This window comes from Pan troglodytes, chromosome 17 (assembly GCF_028858775.2).
Source record: "Pan troglodytes isolate AG18354 chromosome 17, NHGRI_mPanTro3-v2.0_pri, whole genome shotgun sequence".
Classification (NCBI taxonomy): Eukaryota; Metazoa; Chordata; class Mammalia; order Primates; family Hominidae; genus Pan; species Pan troglodytes.
In genome coordinates, this window is record NC_072415.2 from 69,812,096 (window position 1) to 69,824,919 (window position 12,824).

At 41.6% G+C, this 12,824-nt stretch overlaps 1 non-coding gene across 1 annotated transcript; it reads left to right on the top strand.

Annotated features, from left to right (window-relative positions):
- The first annotated feature begins 204 nt into the window (after positions 1-204).
- On the top strand, positions 205-285 carry MIR548F-1 (microRNA mir-548f-1). Its single transcript, NR_035882.1, has one exon. It is a non-coding gene; the product is annotated as a microRNA mir-548f-1 (primary transcript).
- The last annotated feature ends 12,539 nt before the right edge of the window (positions 286-12,824 follow it).

Consider the following 12,824-nt stretch of genomic DNA (forward strand, 5'->3'; position numbering starts at 1 on the left):
GTAATCCCAGCAGTTTGACACTTATTCAAGTTACTGTGCCTCAGTTTCCTTATCTGGAAAACATGGATAAGATTTCTTCCTAGGGTAGTTGTAACCTTTGTATAAGTGAATTGTATAAAGTCCTTCACACAGTGCCTGGCACCTAGGAAGCACTCAACTATTAGCTTTTATGATTATTACCGTGTCCCAGACAATAATCATATATTAGGTTGGTGCAAAAGAAATCAGTTTTTGCCATTACTTTCTATGGCAAAAACTGTAATTACTTTTGCACCAACCTAATAGTAATAAGATATATTGGACAGTTTCCAATAGACAGTTTCCAATATATCTTATTACGTATCTCCCTGTTTGAATAAACATGGGAATGTAACCACTCTCTGCTCTTGTGATCACCTCTCAGTATATCAGAGTTTCGTGGCTAGAATAGATCAGAGAAGTCATCTTGTACAAATCCTTTATTTTATAAATGAGAAAAATGAGGCCCAGTGATAGAAGGTGACTTGCTCATAGTTACAGTGAGTAGGAGACCCAGGACTGGAAGTCATGTCTCCCAACTCCCAGCTCAGTGGTTCTCCAGTTCCCTTTACTTCCTCAATTACTGCATCTGCTGTGGCATTTGTTTACATCGTACCACATCCCCTTATCACTAGGCATGAGAATAGGTCATTGAGGACATCCTGTTATAGTTCTGAGTGCCCTTGTCCCTTTCTCTATATTCTTGCTTTAGAGAATGAAACTAGGAACTACACTTGTTACAGACAATAAATAATAATAATTTTTCACACACACACACCCCCACACTTGTTTCAAATACATAATTTTATTAATAAAATAGATTACAATCCTTATTAATTTTTAATGAGCATTCAATATGGGTCAGGCACTGAGCTAAACACTTTCCATGCATTGTCTCTTTAAGGAAGGGCAAGGAGCTTACTTTCTGGATCAGGGTCCATTGCCACAGGTGGAGAAACGTGCTCTAAGAAAGTTGATTTACTGGGAGAAGTTCTTTTATTTCAAACACTTCAAATGTATTCAGTTGGTCCTGTCCCAAAGATGCAACCATCTGAGCCAGTATATTAAACAAAAGTAACACAGATTCCTTTTAATGACTGAACAAAAGACTCTAGTAAATTGCTGAGATTATGATCAATTCCTTATAGTTATCTGGACTCACCTTGAAAATCACTGACATAAAATATTACTGTTCTCCAATAATGTCTTTCAATGCTAATTATCACTACAAAAGAGAAACTTCATAGCTAGTACACCCCAGTTTCAGAAATTCTTCTAAGCTTTAAACTATCCCAGAAGGCTGCCCATTTCTCCACAAGCCTTTAGCACCCAGGTTTAGGGGAAATGCTCTGTCTTTTAAGAAATTTGAAGGTTCTTCTCAGGGGTCCATTGTGCAGTGACCCATGAGAGGGAACTTCACTCATTGCAATCACGTTCTTGAGATGACTGTCAGCAAGATTCTAGCACATTCCAGCACACCACTTTGAAATTGTAACTTATCAAATACTTTCTAAGTGAACTGAATGTTTTCAGATATTCTTGAATACATTAGAATATGCTTCAGATCTGATGTGATGATTATATTTGTTTTCAGGTTGTTAACAGAGGAGGGGGAGACTCTTTCCTACTCTACCCAAAGGAAAAGCATAGAGTTTATATCATTAAAAGAGTATGTGGAAGCTTATTCTACAGAAGGTAGATACCATCCCTTGCTGTTGCAAATAACCTACTAAAACTACTGTCATCCTACACAAATGTCTTCTTCAGGCTATAATAGGATGCCATTTCAATTTAGTAGCATAGTAAAAATTTATTCTATCCGTTGCTTTATTTGAATCATGAGTCAGCAAACCTTTTCTTCAAAGGGACAAATGGTAAATATTTTAGGCCTTGGGGCCCTTATGGTCTTTGTTGCAACTGTTTAACCCTGCCAATATAGTCCAAAACAACCACAGACAATGCATAAACAAATAAGTATAGCTGTCCATATTCCAATAAAACTTTTGATGGACACTGAAATTTGAGTTTCATATAATTTCCATGGGTCATGAAATATTATTCTACCATTGATTTTTCCCATTTAAAATATGCAAAAACCATTCTTAGCTCATGGGCCATATGAAAACAGGGCCGGAGTTGGCCCACAGGTCATATTTTGTCAACCCTTGGTCTAAATGATTGCAATAGAATAGTTGGCTGATTCATAGAATATTTTCACTAATTGATTTATTCTTAATTTTTAAGATATTTTAGAGTCCCAATAGGATGTTGATGCAGATAATTTTAAGCTTACGTAATTTTGGCTGTTTACACTGTAAGTCATTCTAACAGTTAATTTTATGTGCCAACTTGGCTAGGCCACAGTACCCAGATATTTGGTCAAACACTAGTCTAGATATTCCTGAGAAGCTATTTTTTAGATGAGATTAACATTTGTATCAGCAGACTTTGAGTAAAGTAGATTACTTTCCATTATATGGGTGGGTCTCATCCTATCAGTTGAAGACCTTAATAGGAAAAAGACTGACCTCCCCTCAAACAGAGAAAATTCCATCAGCAGACTGTCTTTGGACCCAAGCTACAACATCAAGTCTTCCCTGGATCTCCAGCCTACCAGCCTACCCTGCAGATTGTGGATTTGTCAGCCTGTACAGTTGTGTGAGATAGTTCTTTAAAATCAGTATTTTTCTGTGTCTCTCTGTCTCCATCTCTCTCTCTCTGCATTTCCTACCTCATCCTCTCATTACATACGCTATTGTTCGTTTCTCTGGAGAATCACGACTAACATATTCTACCTGTTGTGATCTTTAAGGACTACTTTTGTTTTAAACAAAAGTCCTTCCAGGGTCTCACTCTGTAACCCAGGCTGGAGGGCAGTGGTGCAGTCACCATGCCCATCTAAATTTTTTCATATTTGTAGAGATAGGGTGTCACTATGTTGCCCAAGCTGGTCTTGAACCCCTGGCCTCCAGTGATTCTCCCACCTCAGCCTCCCAAAGTGCTGGCATTACAGGCCTGAGCTGCTGTACCCAGCCTTTAAGGACGATTTTTTGGATGGCAGCATGATTATTCTCTTAATACAGAAATTTTTACTTCATTTATTGATTATATTCCTGCTCAAATCCCTTTATTGAAGTTTGAAATCCAGGTCAATAAATTTATTGAATTTCGTGTCTTCAATATTTTTTTAAGTTTAAAGCAATAGTGCAGCTTTATTATACTCACAGGAAAACTCAAAACGGTTTTGAATCAGTATGACCAATGCAATTCTTTTAGCTCATTAGTAAGCAACTGACACTTCTTTGTTGGCAGTACATCCTAGTCTTCTACTGCATTTTGAAATCAACACATTCTTTAATATACCAGATTTAAATATGTTACAGCTGAAGTCTGTCAACTTAAGCTCACTAATGTTCAGCAAACTAAAGTAATAGGCTTTGTTGCTTCTTTTAGTCTAATTTTGCTTTTCTTAAAATATGTTCTGTTGGCACTTAGCCTCTTTGTCCCATAAGCTGGTCCTTTAAAAATGAGTTTTACAGAAAAATAAGTTTTGCAAGCACTGAATGCTACAGGCCAATCCTGAAGATTTGTAATACATGTGGCATATTATCGATTTGAAAAGTTAGGTAGCAAAAGAACCTGTTTAAATTTATTGAATCTAATGTTTCCCAAATGTATTTGACCACATAATTTTTTTTCCCCCCCACAACATCTACTGGAACACATTTTGGAAAATGCTAGTCTCATAACTTTCTGTCCTCCTTAAGGGTCATAAAAGGCTAGAAACAATATGGCCTTAAGGACATGTACAAAGAAAAGCACAAATTATATTATGAAAGCAAATAAACAGTCAAGATTCTAATAATTTCTGATAAAGAATCAGAGTCAGCTAAATAAACTATCCTTTGTTATTATTCTCATTGTTGATATTTAGGTATAATGTCTCCTGTATAAATCATTACCAGCGGCGGCTAAGAAAACAGCATCTTCCTTTGTAAGGCTAACCAGTTTTATATTTAATTCCAGGTCTATAAAACGGGAATGTGACATTTCTCCCTTTGGCCTGTTTTAGAAATAATGATAAATGAATTGGGCTACCTGCGTGAGAAGGGAGTAAATCCACATCTTCCAAGAAGGAAATAAAGTCAGTTGCTGAGTTTTGGCCTTTGACTGCTCCTTCTGATCCATCTGCCTATCTCGGGTTGCTCTCAGCTGCAGAGATCAGGCACGTGGCTTGTGAGATAGGCCTGATGATGCTCCACACACCTTCACTGGGGTTTCTCTGAGCCCACCCCTGGGTGGTGAAAGGGAGCCCCGGGCGATTAGTGAGGGAAGGCTCTCCCGTATGGTACGCCACCCTCTGCTCCTGCAGACTCCTTGATATGGTTTGGCTGTGTCCAAATCTCATCTTGAATTCCCACGTGTTGTGGGAGGGACCTGGTGGGAGGTAATTTAATCATGGCGGGGGGGGGGGGGAGGTCTTTCTTGTGCTGTTCTCATGATAGTGAATAAGTCTCAACGACATCTGGTGGTTTTATAAAGGGGAGTTTAACTGCACAAGCTCTCTTCTCTTGCCTGCTGCCATGTGAGACGCGCCTTTCACCTTCTGCCATGATTGTGAGGCTTCCCCAGCCACGTGGAATTGTAAGTCCATTAAACCTCTTTCTTTTGTAAATTGCCCAGTCTGGGGTATATCTTTATTAGCAGCATGAAAACGGACTAATACACCCCCTATTTATGGGAGTGGGAATGGGAGCACATGAGAGTTCCCAGGGATAGGACAGTGGCCCCAGCAGCCCCAGCTGCTTAGCTCCACATTTCCCAGTAAAAGCACAGGGCCAAGACCCGGCCAATGGCCAAGGAAGCCCCAGCTGAGTGGTTTGCAGCCTTGCTGCTTATTTGAATCACTGGGGGACCTTTTAAAATACCCGGATGCCTGAAGCCTCGCTCCCTGCAGTTCTCATTTAATTGTCCCGTGGTTGGTACTGGACCTCTGGAGTTGCTGAGAATTCCCAGGTGATGCCAATGTGCCTCCAGGGTTAGGAACTTCAGTTTCATAAAAAAAGCACTTTGATATGCTGAATGCATATTATTTCCTGTTGATTTATTGATATCTTCATGATCTGAAAGAAGAAAGGCTACTAGGCTAGGCATGGTGGCTCACGCCTGTAATCCCAGCACTTTGGGAGGCTGAAGTGGGAGGATCACTTGAGCCCAGGAGTTTGAGATCAGCCTGGGAAACATGGCAAAACCCCGTTTCTAAAAAAAATACAAAAATTAGCTAGGCGTTGTGGCACGGGCCTGTAGTCCCAGCTACTCGGGAGGCTGAGGTAAGAGGATCCCCTGAGCCTGGAAGGTTGCGGCTGCAGTGAGCACCAGTCACACTGCTGCACTCAGCCTGGTCAACAGAGCGAGGCCTTGTCTCAAAGAACGAAGGCCACAGATCAAACAAGAAATGGTGCGTGGTGCATTTTATGTGGCTGAAATCAAATCAGTGGGGCAGGAAGAGGGAAGAACTGCTAGTTTGCTCTGGGTTTTGTTCGTTAGGGAAAAGTCAGCTGAAAGCAGCCCTACAAGTACAGCCCATTTATTCCTAAAATGTCTCCACTCTTGGGCCAGGGCGACCCAGAGTCCGTGGCTCTCAGACTGTAATTACTGATGAGGATTTTGGGGATGCTGCCTCTTCCTGAATTCCTGCCTATCAGGAAATCCAACCTGTGGCCACCAGCTCACATACCTGCTTAAAACTCCTTTCAACCTGGGCGCAGTGGCTCATGCCTATAATCCCAGCACTCTGGGAGGCCGAGGCAGGTGGATCACTTGAGCCCAGGAGTTCAAGACCAGCCTGGGCAACATGGTGAAATCTCGCCTCTACAAAAAATTAGCCGGGTGTGGTGGTGTGTGCCTGTAGTCCCAGCTCCAAGGAGTCTGAGGTGGGAGGATCACTGAGCTCAGTGGTTGAGGCTGCAGTGAGCTAAGATCACACCACTGCACTCCAGCCTGGGTGTCAGAGTAAGACCCTGTCTCAAAAAAAAAAAAAAAAGAAGAAGAAGAAGAAGAAGGCTGGGTGTGGTGGCTCACACCTGTAATCCTAGAACTTTGGGAGGCCAAGGCAGGTGGATCACCTGAGGTCAGGAGTTTGAGACCAACCTGGTCAACGTAGTGAAAACCCATTTCTACTAAATACAAAACTTTGCTGGGCATGGTGGCACACACCTGTGATCCCAGCTACACAGGAGGCTGAGGCAGGAGAATCGCTTGAACTTGGGAGGCGGAGGTTGCAGTGAGCCAAGATCACGCCATTGCACTCCAGCCTAGGCGACAAGAGCAAAACTCTGTCTCAAAAAAAAAAAAAATTAGGAGACTTGCTTAGACATACTATTATTTTCTACTTCATTGGAATTTTAAATTATTTTTCATCTGCTTTATTTTTTGTTTTTTGAGACAGTCTCAAAAAACAGGCTGGAGTGCAGTGGTGTGATCTCAGCTCACTGCAACTTCTGCCTCCCAAGTTCAAGCGATTCTCGTGCCTCAGCCTCACGAGTAGCTGGAACTACAGGCACACACCACCATGCCCCACTGATTTTTATTTTTCATCTACTTTATACTCTACTTCATTTTACTGAAACGGCTTTGAAAATCTAGATTCTAGTCCTAGCTTTGAGTTTTATTAGTTGTATCCTTACCTTTTCTAATCTATATCATGAGGATGTTAACATCTAGACTGTAAGTCACGGGACTATTGTGGGGATAAGGATGTGAAAATAAGTAAGTTCTAACATGCTATGTAAATGTAAGCATCTTCATTTCTTTAACGGGGGAAAAATCAGTCAAAATACGCTTTTGTCAATAGCATATGCCCTGAAGAAATTCAATGATTCTCTGGAGTTAATCCTCAAAGACTATTAACACCCACACAGTGTTCCCCCATTTGAGATCCAGATGGTATCTCTGACCCCAGAGCCTGTTGCTTAGTGATCGCTCATGGGACCACACCTAAAATCATAGCCTCCCAGCCACTCTGACAAGGCAAGTCCAATCTTTTTCTCAAGAGAATGAAGAGTTCAGTCCCAAAGATACTTGGAATCTACTGTACAAGGAAACACAAACTCAAGTCCACAGACTGCAACGTACTTGTTGAAAACAAACTAGGCTTCCAACCAATTCCCACCGAGTGCTGAGAAGGAAAGGGAAGGAAGCTATATGAAGAGAGGGACCCTCAGTGTGATCCTGCCCCAGTTTTCATTCTAGAAAAACAAGGGCTGGGCACTGTGGCTCACACCTGTAATCCCAGCACTTTGGGAGGCCGAGGCGGGCAGATCACCTGAGGTCAGGGGTTGGAGACAAGCCTGGCCAGCATGGTGAAACCCCGTCTCTAATAAAAATACAAAAATTAGCTGGGTGTGGCAGCACATGCCTGTAATCCCAGCTACTGGGGAGGCTGAGTCAGGAGAACCACTTGAACCCAGGAGGTGGAGGTTGCAGTGAGCCGAGATTGCACCACTGCACTCCAGCCTGGGCAACAGAGTGAGACTCCATCTCAAAAAAACAAAAAAGAAAAGAAAAAGAAAAATGATCGGGTGTCTGTGTTAGGTGATTGCTCTCAGGGACCACAATGTGATGGCACCTAAAATCCACCAGCTGACAGCCTGTCCTATTTCTCTAGGTTGCTCCTGTCCCTCTCACTATTGATTTACTTATTTTTTGTCATCTTATTTGTTTGTAATTTGTATATATTTAGGGGTATAGGTGCAACTTTCAAACACGCATGTGTTACATAGTGGTGAGGTCTGGGCATTTTGTGTCCCTATCACCCAAACAGTGAATGCTGTATCCAATAGGTAGTTTTTCAACCCTAACGCCCTTCTCACCTTCCTACCTGTTGTAGTCTCCAATGTCTTATTCCACTCTATATGTCCATGTGTACCCTTTGTTTAGCTCCTACTTATAAGTGAGAACATGTGGTATTTGATTTTGTTTCTGAGTTATTTCACTTAGGATAATCGCTTCCACCTCCATCCATGTTGCTGCAAAAGACATGATTTCATTCTTTTTTCTGGATGAATGCTGTTCCATTTTGTTTATATGCCACGTGTTCTTTATCCAGTCCTCCACTGATGGACATTTAGGTTGATTCCATATCTTTGCTAGTGTGAATAGTGCTGTGATAAACATACGCGTGCAGGTATCTTTTGGATACAATGATTTCTTTCCCTTTGGGCATATACCCAGTAGTGGGATTGCTGGGTCAAATGGTAGTTTTATTTTTAGTTATTTGAGAAAGCTCCATACTGTTTTTCATAAAGGTTGTACTAATTTACATTCTTATTTCTGTTTACACCTTGCTGGCCTTCCATGGCTGCCTTGGCCTTTCTTGAACATGTGTCCTGCTTGGCATGCAGCCCACATACTGACGATGCTCCCCACCAGGTCCTCAGCATCCTCCCGAGTCCTGGGTCACAGGCACTCCCTCCACCAGCTCTCACCCGGGCCAGCCTCCAACCTCCTCCTCACCCAGGGAAGGGAAATTCAGATAATCTTGAGCTTTAGAGAAGAGTTCTTAGAAGGAAATACAACTGCAAATCCTCAACAACATTTTGGAAAAGCCTCTAACACTATCTTCCTCTTACATCAGTCTGATTATATTGATTCACCTCCAAGAAAGATGGGAATTCAAGTGGTGCATCCTTTTATTGGAGGAGAGTCAGGAGCTGGATGTTTGTCTTGGCTCAAGGTTGGAAAAAGTTCCTTGTCCTCTCTGGGGGACAGAGTCCTTGTCAGTAAATAAGGAGATAAGATTGGGAGATCGTGGAGGTCCCTTCAAGCCCTGACCTTCTAATGCTTTTAAGGTTTCTATGATTCTCTCTATGTGCAGTTCTGTCCAACTTCTCTCATCATAAACGCCAAGGGGGAGTTAACTAAAGTGTGGGTCATCCCCAGTAAATCTTTAAGAGAATACTTTTAAAAGTTTTTAGGCCAGATGATATTGTCATGGTGTTTCTTTTAAAATTCCAAACAACAGCCAATTCCAATGTAATATATATTGTTCCAGAAAATAGAAAAGGATGGAAATTTGTGAAACTACATATTCTCTGAAAATATCTGGTAAAGCATCAAAATGATAAAATTATACAAATAGAAACATTCATGCAAAGCTGTAAATTAAAATCAAGAGTACATTAAGAGACCTAGAATAAACAAATTCATAGAGACATAGAGTAGTGGCTTCCTGGGCCTGAGTGGAGGGAAAAATGGGGACGGGGAGCTTATTGTTTAATGGGTATAGAGCTTCTGTTTGGAATAATGAAAAGTTCTGGAAATGGATACTGGTGATGGTTATACAACATTGTGAAAATATTTAGTGCCACTGAATTATGCAGTAAAAATGGTTAAAATGATACATTTTATATTTTGCCACAAAAATTACCAATAACTAGAGACAGGCAGAAAAAACTACACACACACACACACACACACACACACACAGTTGTGCCAGCACCAATTTCCTGATTTGGATGTGTTGTAGTTACATCAGATGTGACCACGGTGGGAAACTGGGTGAAGAGAACTTGGGACCTCTTTGTACTATCTTTGCAACTTCCTGTGCATCCAAAATGCTTTCAAAATAAATTAAAAAGAGTGCATTAAAAGCATAAGCCAAAATAACCAAGAAATATTTACCTGCAAATACAAGAAGGACTGACAGTTGGAAATCTACCAATATTTCACACCTATAGCTGAAATCAGATAAAGAATATGATTTTTTTAGAGGCTTAAAATTCTTCCATTAATTCCATTAGACTTCCCTGTAACAGATTGTTTTCCTTAACATCATCAAAAAGATCCTTCTCAACAACAAAGAGCCTTAACATTCAAATACTATAGGTGTTTTTAATAAAATCAGGAGTAATACAGGATGTTCAGTATTGTTACTTGTTCTGGAAGTTTGGGCATTCTATGGCCAGTGATTACAACTGTGAAAATAGAGACGGAGGAAAAATGCATGAAAATGTGGGGACAGAGTGAGAGGCTACTTTTGAATGGACCATCATCTACTATGGCTTTGGATTTATCTTTTAACTTTTCAGTCTTGTTTATCTCTTATAAAAGATGTTAACATTAGAGAATTAATTGGACTAAATCACTTTATTACTTTTACTACTGCTTTTCTGTTTCTTAGCATTGAACAGTTTCCTTCATATTCCTTCCTTATTTGGTCCTTGAAAAAAATTTATTTTTTTTGCTCTCGGCCACTGTGGTTCACACTTGCAATCCCGGCTACTTAGGTGGGTGAGTCAGGAGGCTCACTCAGGCCCAGGAGTTCGAGGCTGCAGTGAGCTGTGTTTGCACCACTTCACTGCAGTCTAGATGACAGAGCAAGACCCCATCTCTAAAAAATAAATAGGCTGGGTGTGGTGGCTCACACCAGTAATCCCAGCTCTTTGGGAGGCCAAGGTGGGAGGATTGCTTGAGCCCAGGACTTTGAGACCAGCCTGGGCAACATGGTGAAGCCTTGTCTCTACAAAACATACACTAGGTGTGGTGGCATATGACTGTAGACCCAGCTACTCAGGAGGCTGAGGTGGGAGGATCCACTGAGCCCAGGAGGTAGAGGCTGCAGTGAGCCCTGGTTGTGTCACTGCACTCCGGCCTGGGCAACAGAGTGAGGCCTTGTCTCAAAATTAAATAAATAAATAAATAAAAATTGTTTCTATGGAAGACCAAAATATAAAACAGATAAAACTAGAGTTGCTGTGATTGAAACAGAGGTAGAGCACCCAAATCCTGGTCTATCCTGATCCTTCCCTCCCCCAGCCAGCTCTGTGTGAAACAGGCCCCTAAGACAAACTCAGGGAACCAGTGAATGGGGAGGCCCTGCTCTCACGTTCCAGGTAGTGCTAATATGTTATGGCTGTTGGAAGCATACCAGGTGAGGTGATTCATGGGATTTGGTATAGAAGCCTATTTAAAGACAAAGACAAAGAACTAAGTCTGGTCTGTATTGGACTACTTGCTTCAGGACCTGGAACCACTCTCATTTCTGCCTCTCATCTAATCAACTGACCCTGAGTGAGGGCCCTCTCCTCTTTCAGCCTCTGTTTCTTATCTGCAATGTGAGAAGGTTCATTTACTTAACATTCATTCAGCAAAAATCATGTTATTGTATCCTTGTTACTTGGTCACTTTTGCCAGTGGATGTTGACGTCAGAATAGACCAGCAAACTCCATCCAGCGGGTCACCACATTCAGCTATTGGGAGCACAGGTCAAGCCAACTCATACTGCAAATCTCAGCCTTGGCTACATGTAGAATCGCTGGAAGGAACTTTTAAGATAGCCAGATGCCCAGGCCCCACTCAGTCCAATTAAATCAGAACTTTATGCATGACATCCGGGAAGTACTGTTTTTAGAAGCGTCCCTCATGATTCTAATGAGCAGCCAAGATGAAAAACCATTGTCTCAGCAGAATCATAGAGTATGTTTTGAGTGATTTCAGTCAAAATGAGACAGTCTACACGGGCTGTATGATCTTTTCATCATCTTAATGACTAACTAGTAACATTTGCCATTAATTATTTTCAGATTAAACTTGTCTCTATTTTGATTTATGACACAGACTCCTAAGCTTTTAACAAAATGCCCATATGCCTATGCAGATTCAATGCTTGTTCTGGAGAAAAATGTAGACCCTGTCAAGGAATTCATCATCATTAGTGAGTTATATTTTTCTGATTCCTTCAATAGAGGTCACACCATATAGGCAATGATTGCCAACTCTGACAATGGCAATGCCTCCCATTTTTAAGTGATTAACTGTTTTCTCTCTCGAGGTTACATATACCATACTTGAATGTAGTACATACAGCGTATGTGTGACTTTGCCTAGTAACTCCATGGCACTATCTTACTACATTCAGCTGTCAGGATTTATTGGATCATGAGCTGGGATGATCCATTTCTATGGTGGGGAGGCTAGTTCTAGCCTGTTTGCAGTCTGTGGGTGTTAAAGAGGAAGGCAGTCCTCTCTCCGGTCCGTGCCTCTAAGATGACAAAGAAAAGAGGGAACAATGGTCGTGCTAAAAAGGGCCGTGGCCACATGCAGCCTATTCGCTGCAGGAACTGTGCCCGATGCATACCCAAGGACAAGGCCATTAAGAAATTCATCATTCACAACATAGTGGAGGCCGCAGCAGTCAGGGACATTTCTGAAGCAAGCGTCTTCGATGCCTATGTGCTTCCCAAGCTGTATGTGAAGCTATATTACTTTTTGAGTTGTGCAGTTCACAGCAAAGTAGTCAGGAATCAATCTTGTGTAGCCCGCAAGGACCAAACACCCCCAACCCCGATTGAGACCTGCGGGTGCTGCTCTACAACCCCCACCAAAGCCCATGTAAGGAGCTGAGTCCTTAAAGACTGAAGACGGACTATTCTCTGGAGAAAAATAAAATGGAAATTGTACTTAAAAAAAAAAAAAAGAGGAAGACAGTTCTTAGCGAAGTGCTATAAATCTCTTAGACCTTTGAGGGTAATTTATAGTTTTTGGAGCAACCCCACCTCTAACTTAGCTTTCTACTCACCATTATCTCATTGTTCCAATTTCATGTAGGCTGAGATTCGAATGTTGGAGATCAGAATAAGTTGCATACATTTCTAAAAAGCGGAGGATTGCGCTCGGAGGAGTTTTAGGGCAGCAAAGCTATTCTGGATGATGCTGTAATGGTGGATAGGTATCATACCCATAGATTGTCCAAACCCATACATTATCCAGCACCAAGAGTGAACCCTAATGGAAACAGTGGATTCTG